The sequence below is a fragment of the Oncorhynchus keta genome, chromosome 6 (assembly GCF_023373465.1).
Source record: "Oncorhynchus keta strain PuntledgeMale-10-30-2019 chromosome 6, Oket_V2, whole genome shotgun sequence".
Taxonomy (NCBI): Eukaryota; Metazoa; Chordata; class Actinopteri; order Salmoniformes; family Salmonidae; genus Oncorhynchus; species Oncorhynchus keta.
This window is the reverse complement of record NC_068426.1, coordinates 4,345,564-4,358,063: the sequence shown is the minus strand read 5'-3', so window position 1 is coordinate 4,358,063 and position 12,500 is coordinate 4,345,564. Positions and strand designations below refer to the sequence as shown.

Genomic DNA, 12,500 nt, shown 5'->3' with positions numbered 1-12,500 from the left:
CACCAGGACCACAAATACAAATTCCATCTAGACACTGTTGCCCTAGAGCACACAAAAAAAACTATACATACCTTGGCCTGAACATCAGCGCCACAGGTAACTTCCACAAAGCTGTGAACGATCTGAGAGACAATGCAAGAAGGGCATTCTATGCCATCAAAAGGAACATACCATACCAACACAACCATTCGACATACCAATTACGATCTGGCTAAAAATACTTAAATCAGTCATAGAGCCCATTGTCCTTTATGGTTGTGAGGTCTGGGGTCCGCTAACCAACCAAGACTTCACAAAATGGGACAAACACCAAATTGAGACTCTGCTTGCAGAATTCTGCAAAAAATATCCTCCGTGTACAACGTAGAGCACCAAATAATGCATGCAGAGCAGAATTAGGCCGATACCCACTAATTATCCAAATCCAGAAAATAGTTGTTAAATTCTACAACCACCTAAAAGGAAGCGATTCCCAAACCTTCCATAACAAAGCCATCACCTACAGAGAGATGAACCTGGAGAAGAGTCCCCTAAGCAAGCTGGTCCTGGGGCTCTGTTCACAAACACAAACAGACCCCACAGAGCCCCATGACAGCAACACAATTAGACCCAAGCAAATCATGACAAAACAAAAATAATTACTTGACACATTGGAAAGAATTACCAAAAAACAGAGCAAACTAGAATGCTATTTGGCCCTAAACAGAGAGTACATAGTGGCAGAATACCTGACCACTGTGACTGACCCAATATTGATAAACTCCCATATCTACTGGGTGAAATTCCACAGTGTGCCATCACAGCAGCAAGATTTGTGACCTGTTGCCGCAAGAAAAGGGCAACCAGTGAAGAACAAACAACATTGTAAATACAACCCATATTTAGTTTCCCTTTTGTACTTTAAATATAATAGGACATTTGAAATGTCTTTATTCTTATGGAACTTTTTTGAATGTAATGTTTTTATTGTTTATTTCACTTGCTTTGGCAATGTTAACACGTTTCCCATGACAACCTGACAGAGAGGAGACGCGAGACAACTCCAACCTGACAGAGAGGAGACAACTCCAACCTGACAGAGAGGAGACAACTCCAACCTGACAGAGAGGAGACAACTCCAACCTGACAGAGAGGAGACAACTCCAACCTGACAGAGAGGAGACAACTCCAACCTGACAGAGAGGAGACAACTCCAACCTGACAGAGAGGAGACAACTCCAACCTGACAGAGAGGAGACGCGAGACAACTCCAACCTCACAGAGAGGAGACGAGAGACAACTCCAACCTGACAGAGAGGAGACAACTCCAACCTGACAGAGAGGAGACGCGAGACAACTCCAACCTCACAGAGAGGAGACGAGAGACAACTCCAACCTGACAGAGAGGAGACAACTCCAACCTGACAGAGAGGAGACGCGAGACAACTCCAACCTCACAGAGAGGAGACGCGAGACAACTCCAACCTCACAGAGAGGAGACAACTCCAACCTGACAGAGAGGAGACGCGAGACAACTCCAACCTCACAGAGAGGAGACGAGAGACAACTCCAACCTGACAGAGAGGAGACGAGAGACAACTCCAACCTGACAGAGAGGAGACGAGAGACAACTCCAACCTGACAGAGAGGAGACAACTCCAACCTCACAGAGAGGAGACAACTCCAACCTGACAGAGAGGAGACGCGAGACAACTCCAACCTGACAGAGAGGAGACAACTCCAACCTGACAGAGAGGAGACGCGAGACAACTCCAACCTCACAGAGAGGAGACGAGAGACAACTCCAACCTGACAGAGAGGAGACAACTCCAACCTGACAGAGAGGAGACAACTCCAACCTGACAGAGAGGAGACAACTCCAACCTGACAGAGAGGAGACGCGAGACAACTCCAACCTCACAGAGAGGGAGACGAGAGACAACTCCAACCTGACAGAGAGGAGACAACTCCAACCTGACAGAGAGGAGACGCGAGACAACTCCAACCTCACAGAGAGGAGACGCGAGACAACTCCAACCTCACAGAGAGGAGACAACTCCAACCTGACAGAGAGGAGACGCGAGACAACTCCAACCTCACAGAGAGGAGACGAGAGACAACTCCAACCTGACAGAGAGGAGACGAGAGACAACTCCAACCTGACAGAGAGGAGACGAGAGACAACTCCAACCTGACAGAGAGGAGACAACTCCAACCTCACAGAGAGGAGACAACTCCAACCTGACAGAGAGGAGACGCGAGACAACTCCAACCTGACAGAGAGGAGACAACTCCAACCTGACAGAGAGGAGACGCGAGACAACTCCAACCTCACAGAGAGGAGACGAGAGACAACTCCAACCTGACAGAGAGGAGACAACTCCAACCTGACAGAGAGGAGACGCGAGACAACTCCAACCTCACAGAGAGGAGACGCGAGACAACTCCAACCTCACAGAGAGGAGACGAGAGACAACTCCAACCTGACAGAGAGGAGACGCGAGACAACTCCAACCTCACAGAGAGGAGACGCGAGACAACTCCAACCTCACAGAGAGGAGACAACTCCAACCTGACAGAGAGGAGACGCGAGACAACTCCAACCTGACAGAGAGGAGACAACTCCAACCTGACAGAGAGGAGACGCGAGACAACTCCAACCTCACAGAGAGGAGACGAGAGACAACTCCAACCTGACAGAGAGGAGACAACTCCAACCTGACAGAGAGGAGACGCGAGACAACTCCAACCTCACAGAGAGGAGACGCGAGACAACTCCAACCTCACAGAGAGGAGACAACTCCAACCTGACAGAGAGGAGACGCGAGACAACTCCAACCTCACAGAGAGGAGACGAGAGACAACTCCAACCTCACAGAGAGGAGACGAGAGACAACTCCAACCTGACAGAGAGGAGACAACTCCAACCTGACAGAGAGGAGACGCGAGACAACTCCAACCTCACAGAGAGGAGACGCGAGACAACTCCAACCTCACAGAGAGGAGACGAGAGACAACTCCAACCTGACAGAGAGGAGACGTCTCCTCTCTGTCAGGTTGGAGTTGTCTCTCTGTCAGGTTGGAGTTGTCTCCTCTCTGTGAGGTTGGAGACTTAGCTCTCCTCTGTGAGGTTGGAGTTGTCTCGCGTCTCCTCTGTCAGGACAGGAGTTGTCTCCAACCTGTCAGGTTGGAGTTGTCCTCTCCTCTGTGAGGTTGGAGTTGAGAGTCTCCTCTCTGTCCTGAGTTGTCTCCCTCTGTCAGGTTGGAGTTGTCCTCCTCTCTGTCAGGTGGGAGTTGTCTCCTCTCTGTGAGGTTGGAGTTGTCTCTCCTCCTGTGAGGTTGAGTTGTCTCATTGTCTCCTCTCTGTCAGGCTGGAGTTTCTCCTTCTCCTCTGTCAGGTTGGAGTTGTCTGTCTCTCTGTCAGGTTGGAGTTGTCTTTCTCTGTCAGGTTGGAGTTAACTCCAACCTGACAGAGAGGAGACAACTCCAACCTGACAGAGAGGAGACGCGAGACAACTCCAACCTGACAGAGAGGAGACGAGAGACAACTCCAACCTGACAGAGAGGAGACGAGAGACAACTCCAACCTGACAGAGAGACAACTCCAACCTGACAGAGAGGAGACAACTCCAACCTGACAGAGAGGAGACAACTCCAACCTGACAGAGAGGAGACAACTCCAACCTGACAGAGAGGAGACAACTCCAACCTGACAGAGAGGAGACAACTCCAACCTGACAGAGAGGAGACAACTCCAACCTGACAGAGAGGAGACAACTCCAACCTGACAGAGAGGAGACAACTCCAACCTGACAGAGAGGAGACAACTCCAACCTGACAGAGAGGAGACAACTCCAACCTGACAGAGAGGAGACAACTCCAACCTGACAGAGAGGAGACAACTCCAACCTGACAGAGAGGAGACAACTCCAACCTGACAGAGAGGAGACAACTCCAACCTGACAGAGAGGAGACAACTCCAACCTGACAGAGAGGAGACAACTCCAACCTGACAGAGAGGAGACAACTCCAACCTGACAGAGAGGAGACAACTCCAACCTGACAGAGAGGAGACAACTCCAACCTGACAGAGAGAGCGAGAGGAGGAGACGAGACAACTCCAACCTAACAGAGAGAGCGAGAGGAGGAGACGAGACAACTCCAACCTGACAGAGAGAGCGAGAGGAGGAGACGAGAGACAACTCCAACCTGACAGAGAGGAGACAAGAGACAACTCCAACCTGACAGAGAGAGCGAGAGGAGAAGACGAGAGACAACTACAAACTGACAGAGAGGAGACGAGAGACAACTACAACCTGACAGAGAGGAGACGAGAGACAACTCCAACCTGACAGAGAGGAGAGACGAGAGACAACTACAACCTGACAGAGAGGAGACGAGAGAAAACTCTAACCTGACAGAGAGGAGACGAGAGACAACTCTAACCTGACAGAGAGAGTGAGAGGAGGAGATGAGAGACAACTCCAACCTGACAGAGAGAGTGAGAGGAGGAGACGAGACAACTACAACCTGACAGAGAGTGAGAGGAGGAGACGAGAGACAACTCCAACCTGACAGAGAGGAGACGAGAGACAACTCCAACCTGACAGAGAGGAGACGAGAGACAACTCCAACCTGACAGAGAGGAGACGAGAGACAACTACAACCTGACAGAGAGGAGACGAGAGACAACTACAACCTGACAGAGAGGAGACGAGAGACAACTACAACCTGACAGAGAGGAGACGAGAGACAACTACAACCTGACAGAGAGGAGACGAGAGACAACTCTAACCTGACAGAGAGGAGACGAGAGACAACTACAACCTGACAGAGAGGAGACGAGAGACAACTCCAACCTGACAGAGAGAGTGAGAGGAGGAGACGAGAGACAACTCCAACCTGACAGAGAGAGTGAGAGGAGGAGACGAGAGACAACTCCAACCTGACAGAGAGAGCGAGAGGAGGAGACGAGACAACTACAACCTGACAGAGAAAGCGAGAGGAGGAGACGAGAGACAACTACAACCTGACAGAGAGAGTGAGAGGAGGAGACGAGAGACAACTCCAACCTGACAGAGAGAGCGAGAGGATGAGACGAGAGACAACTCCAACCTGACAGAGAGAGTGAGGATGAGACGAGAGACAACTCCAACCTGACAGAGAGGAGACGCGAGACAACTCCAACCTCACAGAGAGGAGACGAGAGACAACTCTAACCTGACAGAGAGGAGACGAGAGACAACTCTAACCTGACAGAGAGAGTGAGAGGAGGAGATGAGAGACAACTCCAACCTGACAGAGAGAGTGAGAGGAGGAGACGAGACAACTACAACCTGACAGAGAGAGTGAGAGGAGGAGACGAGACAACTCCAACCTGACAGAGAGAGTGAGAGGAGGAGACGAGAGACAACTCCAACCTGACAGAGAGGAGACGAGAGACAACTCCAACCTGACAGAGAGGAGACGAGAGACAACTCCAACCTGACAGAGAGGAGACGAGAGACAACTACAACCTGACAGAGAGGAGACGAGAGACAACTACAACCTGACAGAGAGGAGACGAGAGACAACTACAACCTGACAGAGAGGAGACGAGAGACAACTAAAACCTGACAGAGAGGAGACGAGAGACAACTACAACCTGACAGAGAGGAGACGAGAGACAACTACAACCTGACAGAGAGGAGACGAGAGACAACTCCAACCTGACAGAGAGGAGACACGAGACAACTCCAACCTGACAGAGAGAGTGAGAGGAGGAGACGAGACAACTACAACCTGACAGAGAGAGCGAGAGGAGGAGACGAGACAACTACAACCTGACAGAGAAAGCGAGAGGAGGAGACGAGAGACAACTACAACCTGACAGAGAGAGAGTGAGAGGAGGAGACGAGAGACAACTCCAACCTGACAGAGAGCGAGAGGATGAGACGAGAGACAACTCCAACCTGACAGAGAGAGTGAGGATGAGACGAGAGACAACTCCAACCTGACAGAGAGGAGACGCGAGACAACTCCAACCTCACAGAGAGGAGACGAGAGACAACTCCAACCTGACAGAGAGGAGACAACTCCAACCTGACAGAGAGGAGACGCGAGACAACTCCAACCTCACAGAGAGGAGACGAGAGACAACTCCAACCTGACAGAGAGGAGACGAGAGACAACTCCAACCTGACAGAGAGGAGACAACTCCAACCTGACAGAGAGGAGACAACTCCAACCTCACAGAGAGGAGACAACTCCAACCTCACAGAGAGGAGACAACTCCAACCTGACAGAGAGGAGACGCGAGACAACTCCAACCTGACAGAGAGGAGACAACTCCAACCTGACAGAGAGAGACGCGAGACAACTCCAACCTCACAGAGAGGAGACGAGAGACAACTCCAACCTGACAGAGAGGAGACAACTCCAACCTGACAGAGAGGAGACGCGAGACAACTCCAACCTGACAGAGAGGAGACGAGAGACAACTCCAACCTGACAGAGAGGAGACGAGAGACAACTCCAACCTGACAGAGAGGAGACAACTCCAACCTGACAGAGAGGAGACGCGAGACAACTCCAACCTCACAGAGAGGAGACGCGAGACAACTCCAACCTGACAGAGAGGAGACAACTCCAACCTGACAGAGAGGAGACGCGAGACAACTCCAACCTGACAGAGAGGAGACGAGAGACAACTCCAACCTGACAGAGAGGAGACAACTCCAACCTGACAGAGAGGAGACAACTCCAACCTGACAGAGAGGAGACAACTCCAACCTGACAGAGAGGAGACAACTCCAACCTGACAGAGAGGAGACAACTCCAACCTGACAGAGAGGAGACAACTCCAACCTGACAGAGAGGAGACAACTCCAACCTGACAGAGAGGAGACAACTCCAACCTGACAGAGAGGAGACAACTCCAACCTGACAGAGAGGAGACGAGATACAACCCAACCTGACAGAGAGGAGACAACTCCAACCTGACAGAGAGGAGACAACTCCAACCTGACAGAGAGGAGACAACTCCAACCTGACAGAGAGCGAGAGGAGGAGACGAGACAACTCCAACCTAACAGAGAGAGCGAGAGGAGGAGACGAGACAACTCCAACCTGACAGAGAGGAGACGAGAGACAACTCCAACCTGACAGAGAGGAGACAAGAGACAACTCCAACCTGACAGAGAGAGCGAGAGGAGAAGACGAGAGACAACTACAAACTGACAGAGAGGAGACGAGAGACAACTACAACCTGACAGAGAGGAGACGAGAGACAACTCCAACCTGACAGAGAGGAGACGAGAGACAACTACAACCTGACAGAGAGGAGACGAGAGACAACTCCAACCTGACAGAGAGAGTGAGAGGAGGAGACGAGACAACTCCAACCTGACAGAGAGAGTGAGAGGAGGAGACGAGACAACTCCAACCTGACAGAGAGGAGACGAGAGGCAAGACAACTCCAACCTGACAGAGAGGAGACGAGACAACTCCAACCTGACGGAGAGGAGACGAGAGACAAGACAACTCCAACCTGACAGAGAGGAGACTGAGAGACAACTCCAACCTGACAGAGAGGAGACGAGAGACAACTCCAACCTGACAGAGAGGAGACGAGAGACAACTCCAACCTGACAGAGAGGAGACGAGAGACAACTACAACCTGACAGAGAGGAGACGAGAGACAACTACAACCTGACAGAGAGGAGACGAGAGACAACTACAACCTGACAGAGAGGAGACGAGAGACAACTACAACCTGACAGAGAGGAGACGAGAGACAACTCCAACCTGACAGAGAGGAGACACGAGACAACTCCAACCTGACAGAGAGAGCGAGAGGAGGAGACGAGAGACAACTCCAACCTGACAGAGAGAGCGAGAGGAGGAGACGAGACAACTCCAACCTGACAGAGAGAGCGAGAGGAGGAGACGAGAGACAACTCCAACCTGACAGAGAGAGTGAGAGGAGGAGACGAGACAACTCCAACCTAACAGAGAGAGCGAGAGGAGGAGACGAGAGACAACTCCAACCTGACAGAGAGTGTGAGGATGAGACGAGAGACAACTCCAACCTGACAGAGAGGAGACGAGAGACAACTCCAACCTGACAGAGAGGAGACGAGACAACTCAACCTGACAGAGAGGAGACGAGAGACAACTCCAACCTGACAGAGAGGAGACGAGAGACAACTCCAACCTGACAGAGAGGAGATGAGAGACAACTCCAACCTGACAGAGAGAGCGAGAGGAGGAGACGAGAGACAACTCCAACCTGACAGAGAGGAGACAAGAGACAACTACAACCTGACAGAGAGGAGATGAGAGACAACTCCAACCTGACAGAGAGAAGAAAAGAGACAACTACAACCTGACAGAGAGAGCGAGAGAGGAGGAGACGAGACAACTCCAACCTGACAGAGAGGAGACGAGAGACAACTCCAACCTGACAGAGAGAAGAAAAGAGACAACTACAACCTGACAGAGAGAGCGAGAGGAGGAGACGAGAGACAACTCCAACCTGACAGAGAGGAGACAAGAGACAACTCCAACCTGACAGAGAGAGCGAGAGGAGGAGACGAGACAACTCCAACCTGACAGAGAGAGTGAGAGGAGGAGACGAGACAACTCCAACCTGACAGAGAGGAGACAAGAGACAAGACAACTCCAACCTGACAGAGAGGAGACAAGAGACAACTCCAACCTGACAGAGAGGAGACAAGAGACAACTCCAACCTGACAGAGAGGAGACAACTCCAACCTGACAGAGAGGAGACAACTCCAACCTGACAGAGAGGAGACGAGAGACAACTCCAACCTAACAGAGAGGAGACAAGAGACAACTCCAACCTGACAGAGAGGAGACAAGAGACAACTACAACCTGACAGACAGAGCGAGAGGAGGAGACGAGAGACAACTACAACCTGACAGAGAGAGCGAGAGGAGGAGACGAGAGACAACTCCAACCTGACAGAGAGGAGACAAGAGACAACTACAACCTGACAGACAGAGCGAGAGGAGGAGACGAGAGACAACTACAACCTGACAGAGAGAGCGAGAGGAGGAGACGAGACAACTACAACCTGACAGAGAGAGCGAGAGGAGGAGACGAGACAACTCCAACCTGACAGAGAGAGCGAGAGGAGGAGACGAGACAACTCCAACCTGACAGAGAGCGAGAGGAGGAGACGAGAGACAACTCCAACCTGACGGAGAGGAGACGAGAGGAGGAGACGAAAGACAAGACAACTCCAACCTGACAGAGAGGAGACGAGACAACTACAACCTGACAGAGAGGAGACAAGAGACAACTCAGAAACTCAGTACTGCCTGGCTGGAACAGACTGTCTGGGCACGGTCTTCCCTTAAGATCTGCCATGGAGACGGTGGTTTGTGTTACCTAGCAGCCTCGTACATCTTGATGGTCATCAGCGTATCCTCCATGGTCTTGTTAACCAGTGTATTGATGCTGGACACAAAGAAGTTGATGGCTCCTAGCAGTGTCTCTCCGTTCTTGCATAATAACTTCTGGGTCTCTGCGTTGTACCCAAACTCATCCTGTAGGAAACATCATTAGAAACACACACACTGATCAAATCAACCAATACATCAATCAGTCCAACCAACAAATCAACCAATGTATTCAAAGAAATCACCTGAGCTAAAACCCACAAAGACCAAACAGTGTTAAGTGACAGCCCTACCTCTTGATTTAAGGTCAGGGGTTACAGGTCAGGGGTTAAAGGTGATTTCTGGCTGATGGGCCTGGGTTAGGGGTCATGTTCTAACCAGTAGTTCAGGTGATTTCTGGGTTGGAGGTTAGGGGTCTGGGATTAGCCTAGAGGCTATAGGTCAGGTTCTCACCTGTAGTTCATGTGATTTCTGGGTTAGGGGTCTGGGATTAGCCTAGAGGTTATAGGTCAGGTTCTCACTCGTAGTTCATGTGATTTCTGGGTTAGGGGTCTGGGATTAGCCTAGAGGTTATAGGTCAGGTTCTCACCTGTAGTTCAGGTGATTTCTGGGTTAGGGGTCTGGGATTAGCCTAGAGGTTATAGGTCAGGTTCTCACTCGTAGTTCAGGTGATTTCTGGGTTAGGGGTCTGGGATTAGCCTAGAGGTTATAGGTCAGGTTCTCACTCGTAGTTCAGGTGATTTCTGGGTTAGGGGTCTGGGATTAGCCTAGAGGTTATAGGTCAGGTTCTCACTCGTAGTTCAGGTGATTTCAGGCTGAGGTCGGTGAAGGTGTCCCCGAGGGCGTGTTGCGTCTGCACCATGCTGTACAAGTGATTGGTCAGGGCTCTGGCCAGTCGCAGCACAGTCTCATACTTCCTCTTGGTGTCCCGGAGAACTTCTATCTGAGCCTCCAGTTCTAGATCCACAGTCCGAGAACCACGACCAAACCGCTCTGCGATCATCTGTTTAGTGCACTGGAGAGAACGAGGGAGGGAAGCAAGGAAGGAGAGAGAAGCAGGAGGAGGGAGAGAGAGAGGATGAGAACACAGACAGGTGTCGTACTAGAGGTATGTGTGGCTTTAGGTATTCTAAATACAGACACAGATATTCTGACACAGGTAAGTGAACACAGGTATTCTGACACAGGTAAGTGAACACAGGTATTCTGACACAGGTAAGTGAACACAGGTATTCTGACACAGGTAAGTGAACACAGGTATTCTGACACAGGTAAGTGAACACAGGTATTCTGACACAGGTAAGTGAACACAGGTATTCTGACACAGGTAAGTGAACACAGGTATTCTGACACAGGTAAGTGAACACAGGTATTCTGACAAGGGTAAGTGAACACAGGTAGCCTAATATATTCAGTCAGATATATTGTAGGTGTATGTGTCTTCTCAGGTGTGTTCAGGTATGTCAACATGTAGACTAACAAAGAGCGGTACATTGTGATACCTTGTAGGTGTTGAGTCCCTTGTGTATGGGCCTTTAATTAGGGTGTCTAAGTGTTCTGTTACAGGTAGACCCAGATATTGACACGCATGCAGACTGCAGTACCTTGTAGGTGTTGAGGTAGATTACAGTACTTTGTAGGTGTTGAGGTAGATTACAGTACCTTGTAGGTGTTGAGGTAGATTACAGTACCTTGTAGGTGTTGAGGTAGATTATAGGTGTTGAGGTAGATTACAGTACCTTGTAGGTGTTGAGGTAGATTACAGTACCTTGTAGGTGTTGAGGTAGATTACAGTACCTTGTAGGTGTTGAGGTAGATTATAGGACCTTGTAGGCATTGAGGTAGATTATAGGACCTTGTAGGCGTTGAGGTAGATTACAGTACCTTGTAGGTGTTGAGGTAGATTATAGGTGTTGAGGTAGATTATAGGACCTTGTCGGCGTTGAGGTAGATTATAGTACCTTGTAGGCGTTGAGGTAGATTACAGTACCTTGTAGGCGTTGAGGTAGATTACAGCACCTTGTAGGCGTTGAGGTAGATTGTAGGTGTTGAGATAGATTACAGTACCTTGTAGGTGTTGGGGTAGATTACAGCACCTTGTAGGTGTTGAGGTAGATTACAGTACCTTGTAGGCGTTGAGGTAGATTACAGCACCTTGTAGGTGTTGAGGTAGATTACAGCACCTTGTAGGTGTTGAGGTAGATTACAGTACCTTGTAGGTGTTGAGGTAGATTACAGCACCTTGTAGGTGTTGAGGTAGATTACAGTTCCTTGTAGGCGTTGAGGTAGATTACAGTACCTTGTAGGTGTTGAGGTAGATTACAGCACCTTGTAGGCGTTGAGGTAGATTACAGCACCTTGTAGGCGTTGAGGTAGATTACAGTACCTTGTAGGCGTTGAGGTAGATTACAGTACCTTGTAGGTGTTGAGGTAGATTATAGGTGTTGAGGTAGATTATAGGTGTTGAGGTAGATTATAGGTGTTGAGGTAGATTACAGTACCTTGTAGGTGTTGAGGTAGATTACAGTACTTTGTAGGTGTTGAGGTAGATTATAGGTGTTGAGGTAGATTACAGTACCTTGTAGGTGTTGAGGTAGATTACAGTACCTTGTAGGCGTTGAGGTAGATTACAGTACTTTGTAGGTGTTGAGGTAGATTACAGTACCTTGTAGGTGTTGAGGTAGATTATAGGTGTTGAGGTAGATTACAGTACCTTGTAGGTGTTGAGGCCCCATTGCTTCATGAAGTCCAGTTTCTCTACAGCCACTCCTCTGGAGGCCTCCCTCTGCAGTCGTGGAACTGCTGCTTCTACTGTCCTGCATACTGGAACCTGGGAGGAAGAGGAGGAGGGGAAGGAGGAGGCGGGACAGGGAGGAGGAGGGAAGGAGGGACAGGGAGGGTTGGAGAGGAGGGGAAGGAGGGACAGGGAGGGTTGGAGAGGAGGGGAAGGAGGGACAGGGAGGGTTGGAGAGGAGGGAAGGAGGGACAGGGAGGGTTGGAGAGGAGGAGGAAGGAGAGACAGGGAGGGTTGGAGAGGAGGGGAAGGAGGGACAGGGAGGGTTGGAGAGGAGGGGAAGGAGGGACAGGGAGGGTTGGAGAGGAGGGGAAGGAGGGA

At 50.3% G+C, this 12,500-nt stretch overlaps 1 long non-coding RNA gene and 1 pseudogene across 3 annotated transcripts; both read right to left on the bottom strand.

Moving 5' to 3' along the window:
* The window catches only part of LOC127930624 (arfaptin-2-like), a 41,328-nt pseudogene that overhangs the window by 9,528 nt on the left and 19,300 nt on the right, over window positions 1-12,500 (bottom strand).
* On the bottom strand, window positions 2,446-6,111 carry LOC127930628 (uncharacterized). 3 transcript variants are annotated; one of them, XR_008138484.1, is made up of 3 exons: window positions 6,036-6,111; window positions 3,446-3,502; window positions 2,446-2,462 (listed from the first exon to the last, which is right to left on the bottom strand). It is a non-coding gene; the product is annotated as an uncharacterized LOC127930628 (long non-coding RNA). The 3 variants fall into 3 exon arrangements; XR_008138483.1 differs by lacking the exon at window positions 2,446-2,462 and adding an exon at window positions 2,834-2,850; XR_008138482.1 differs by lacking the exon at window positions 2,446-2,462 and adding an exon at window positions 2,987-3,003.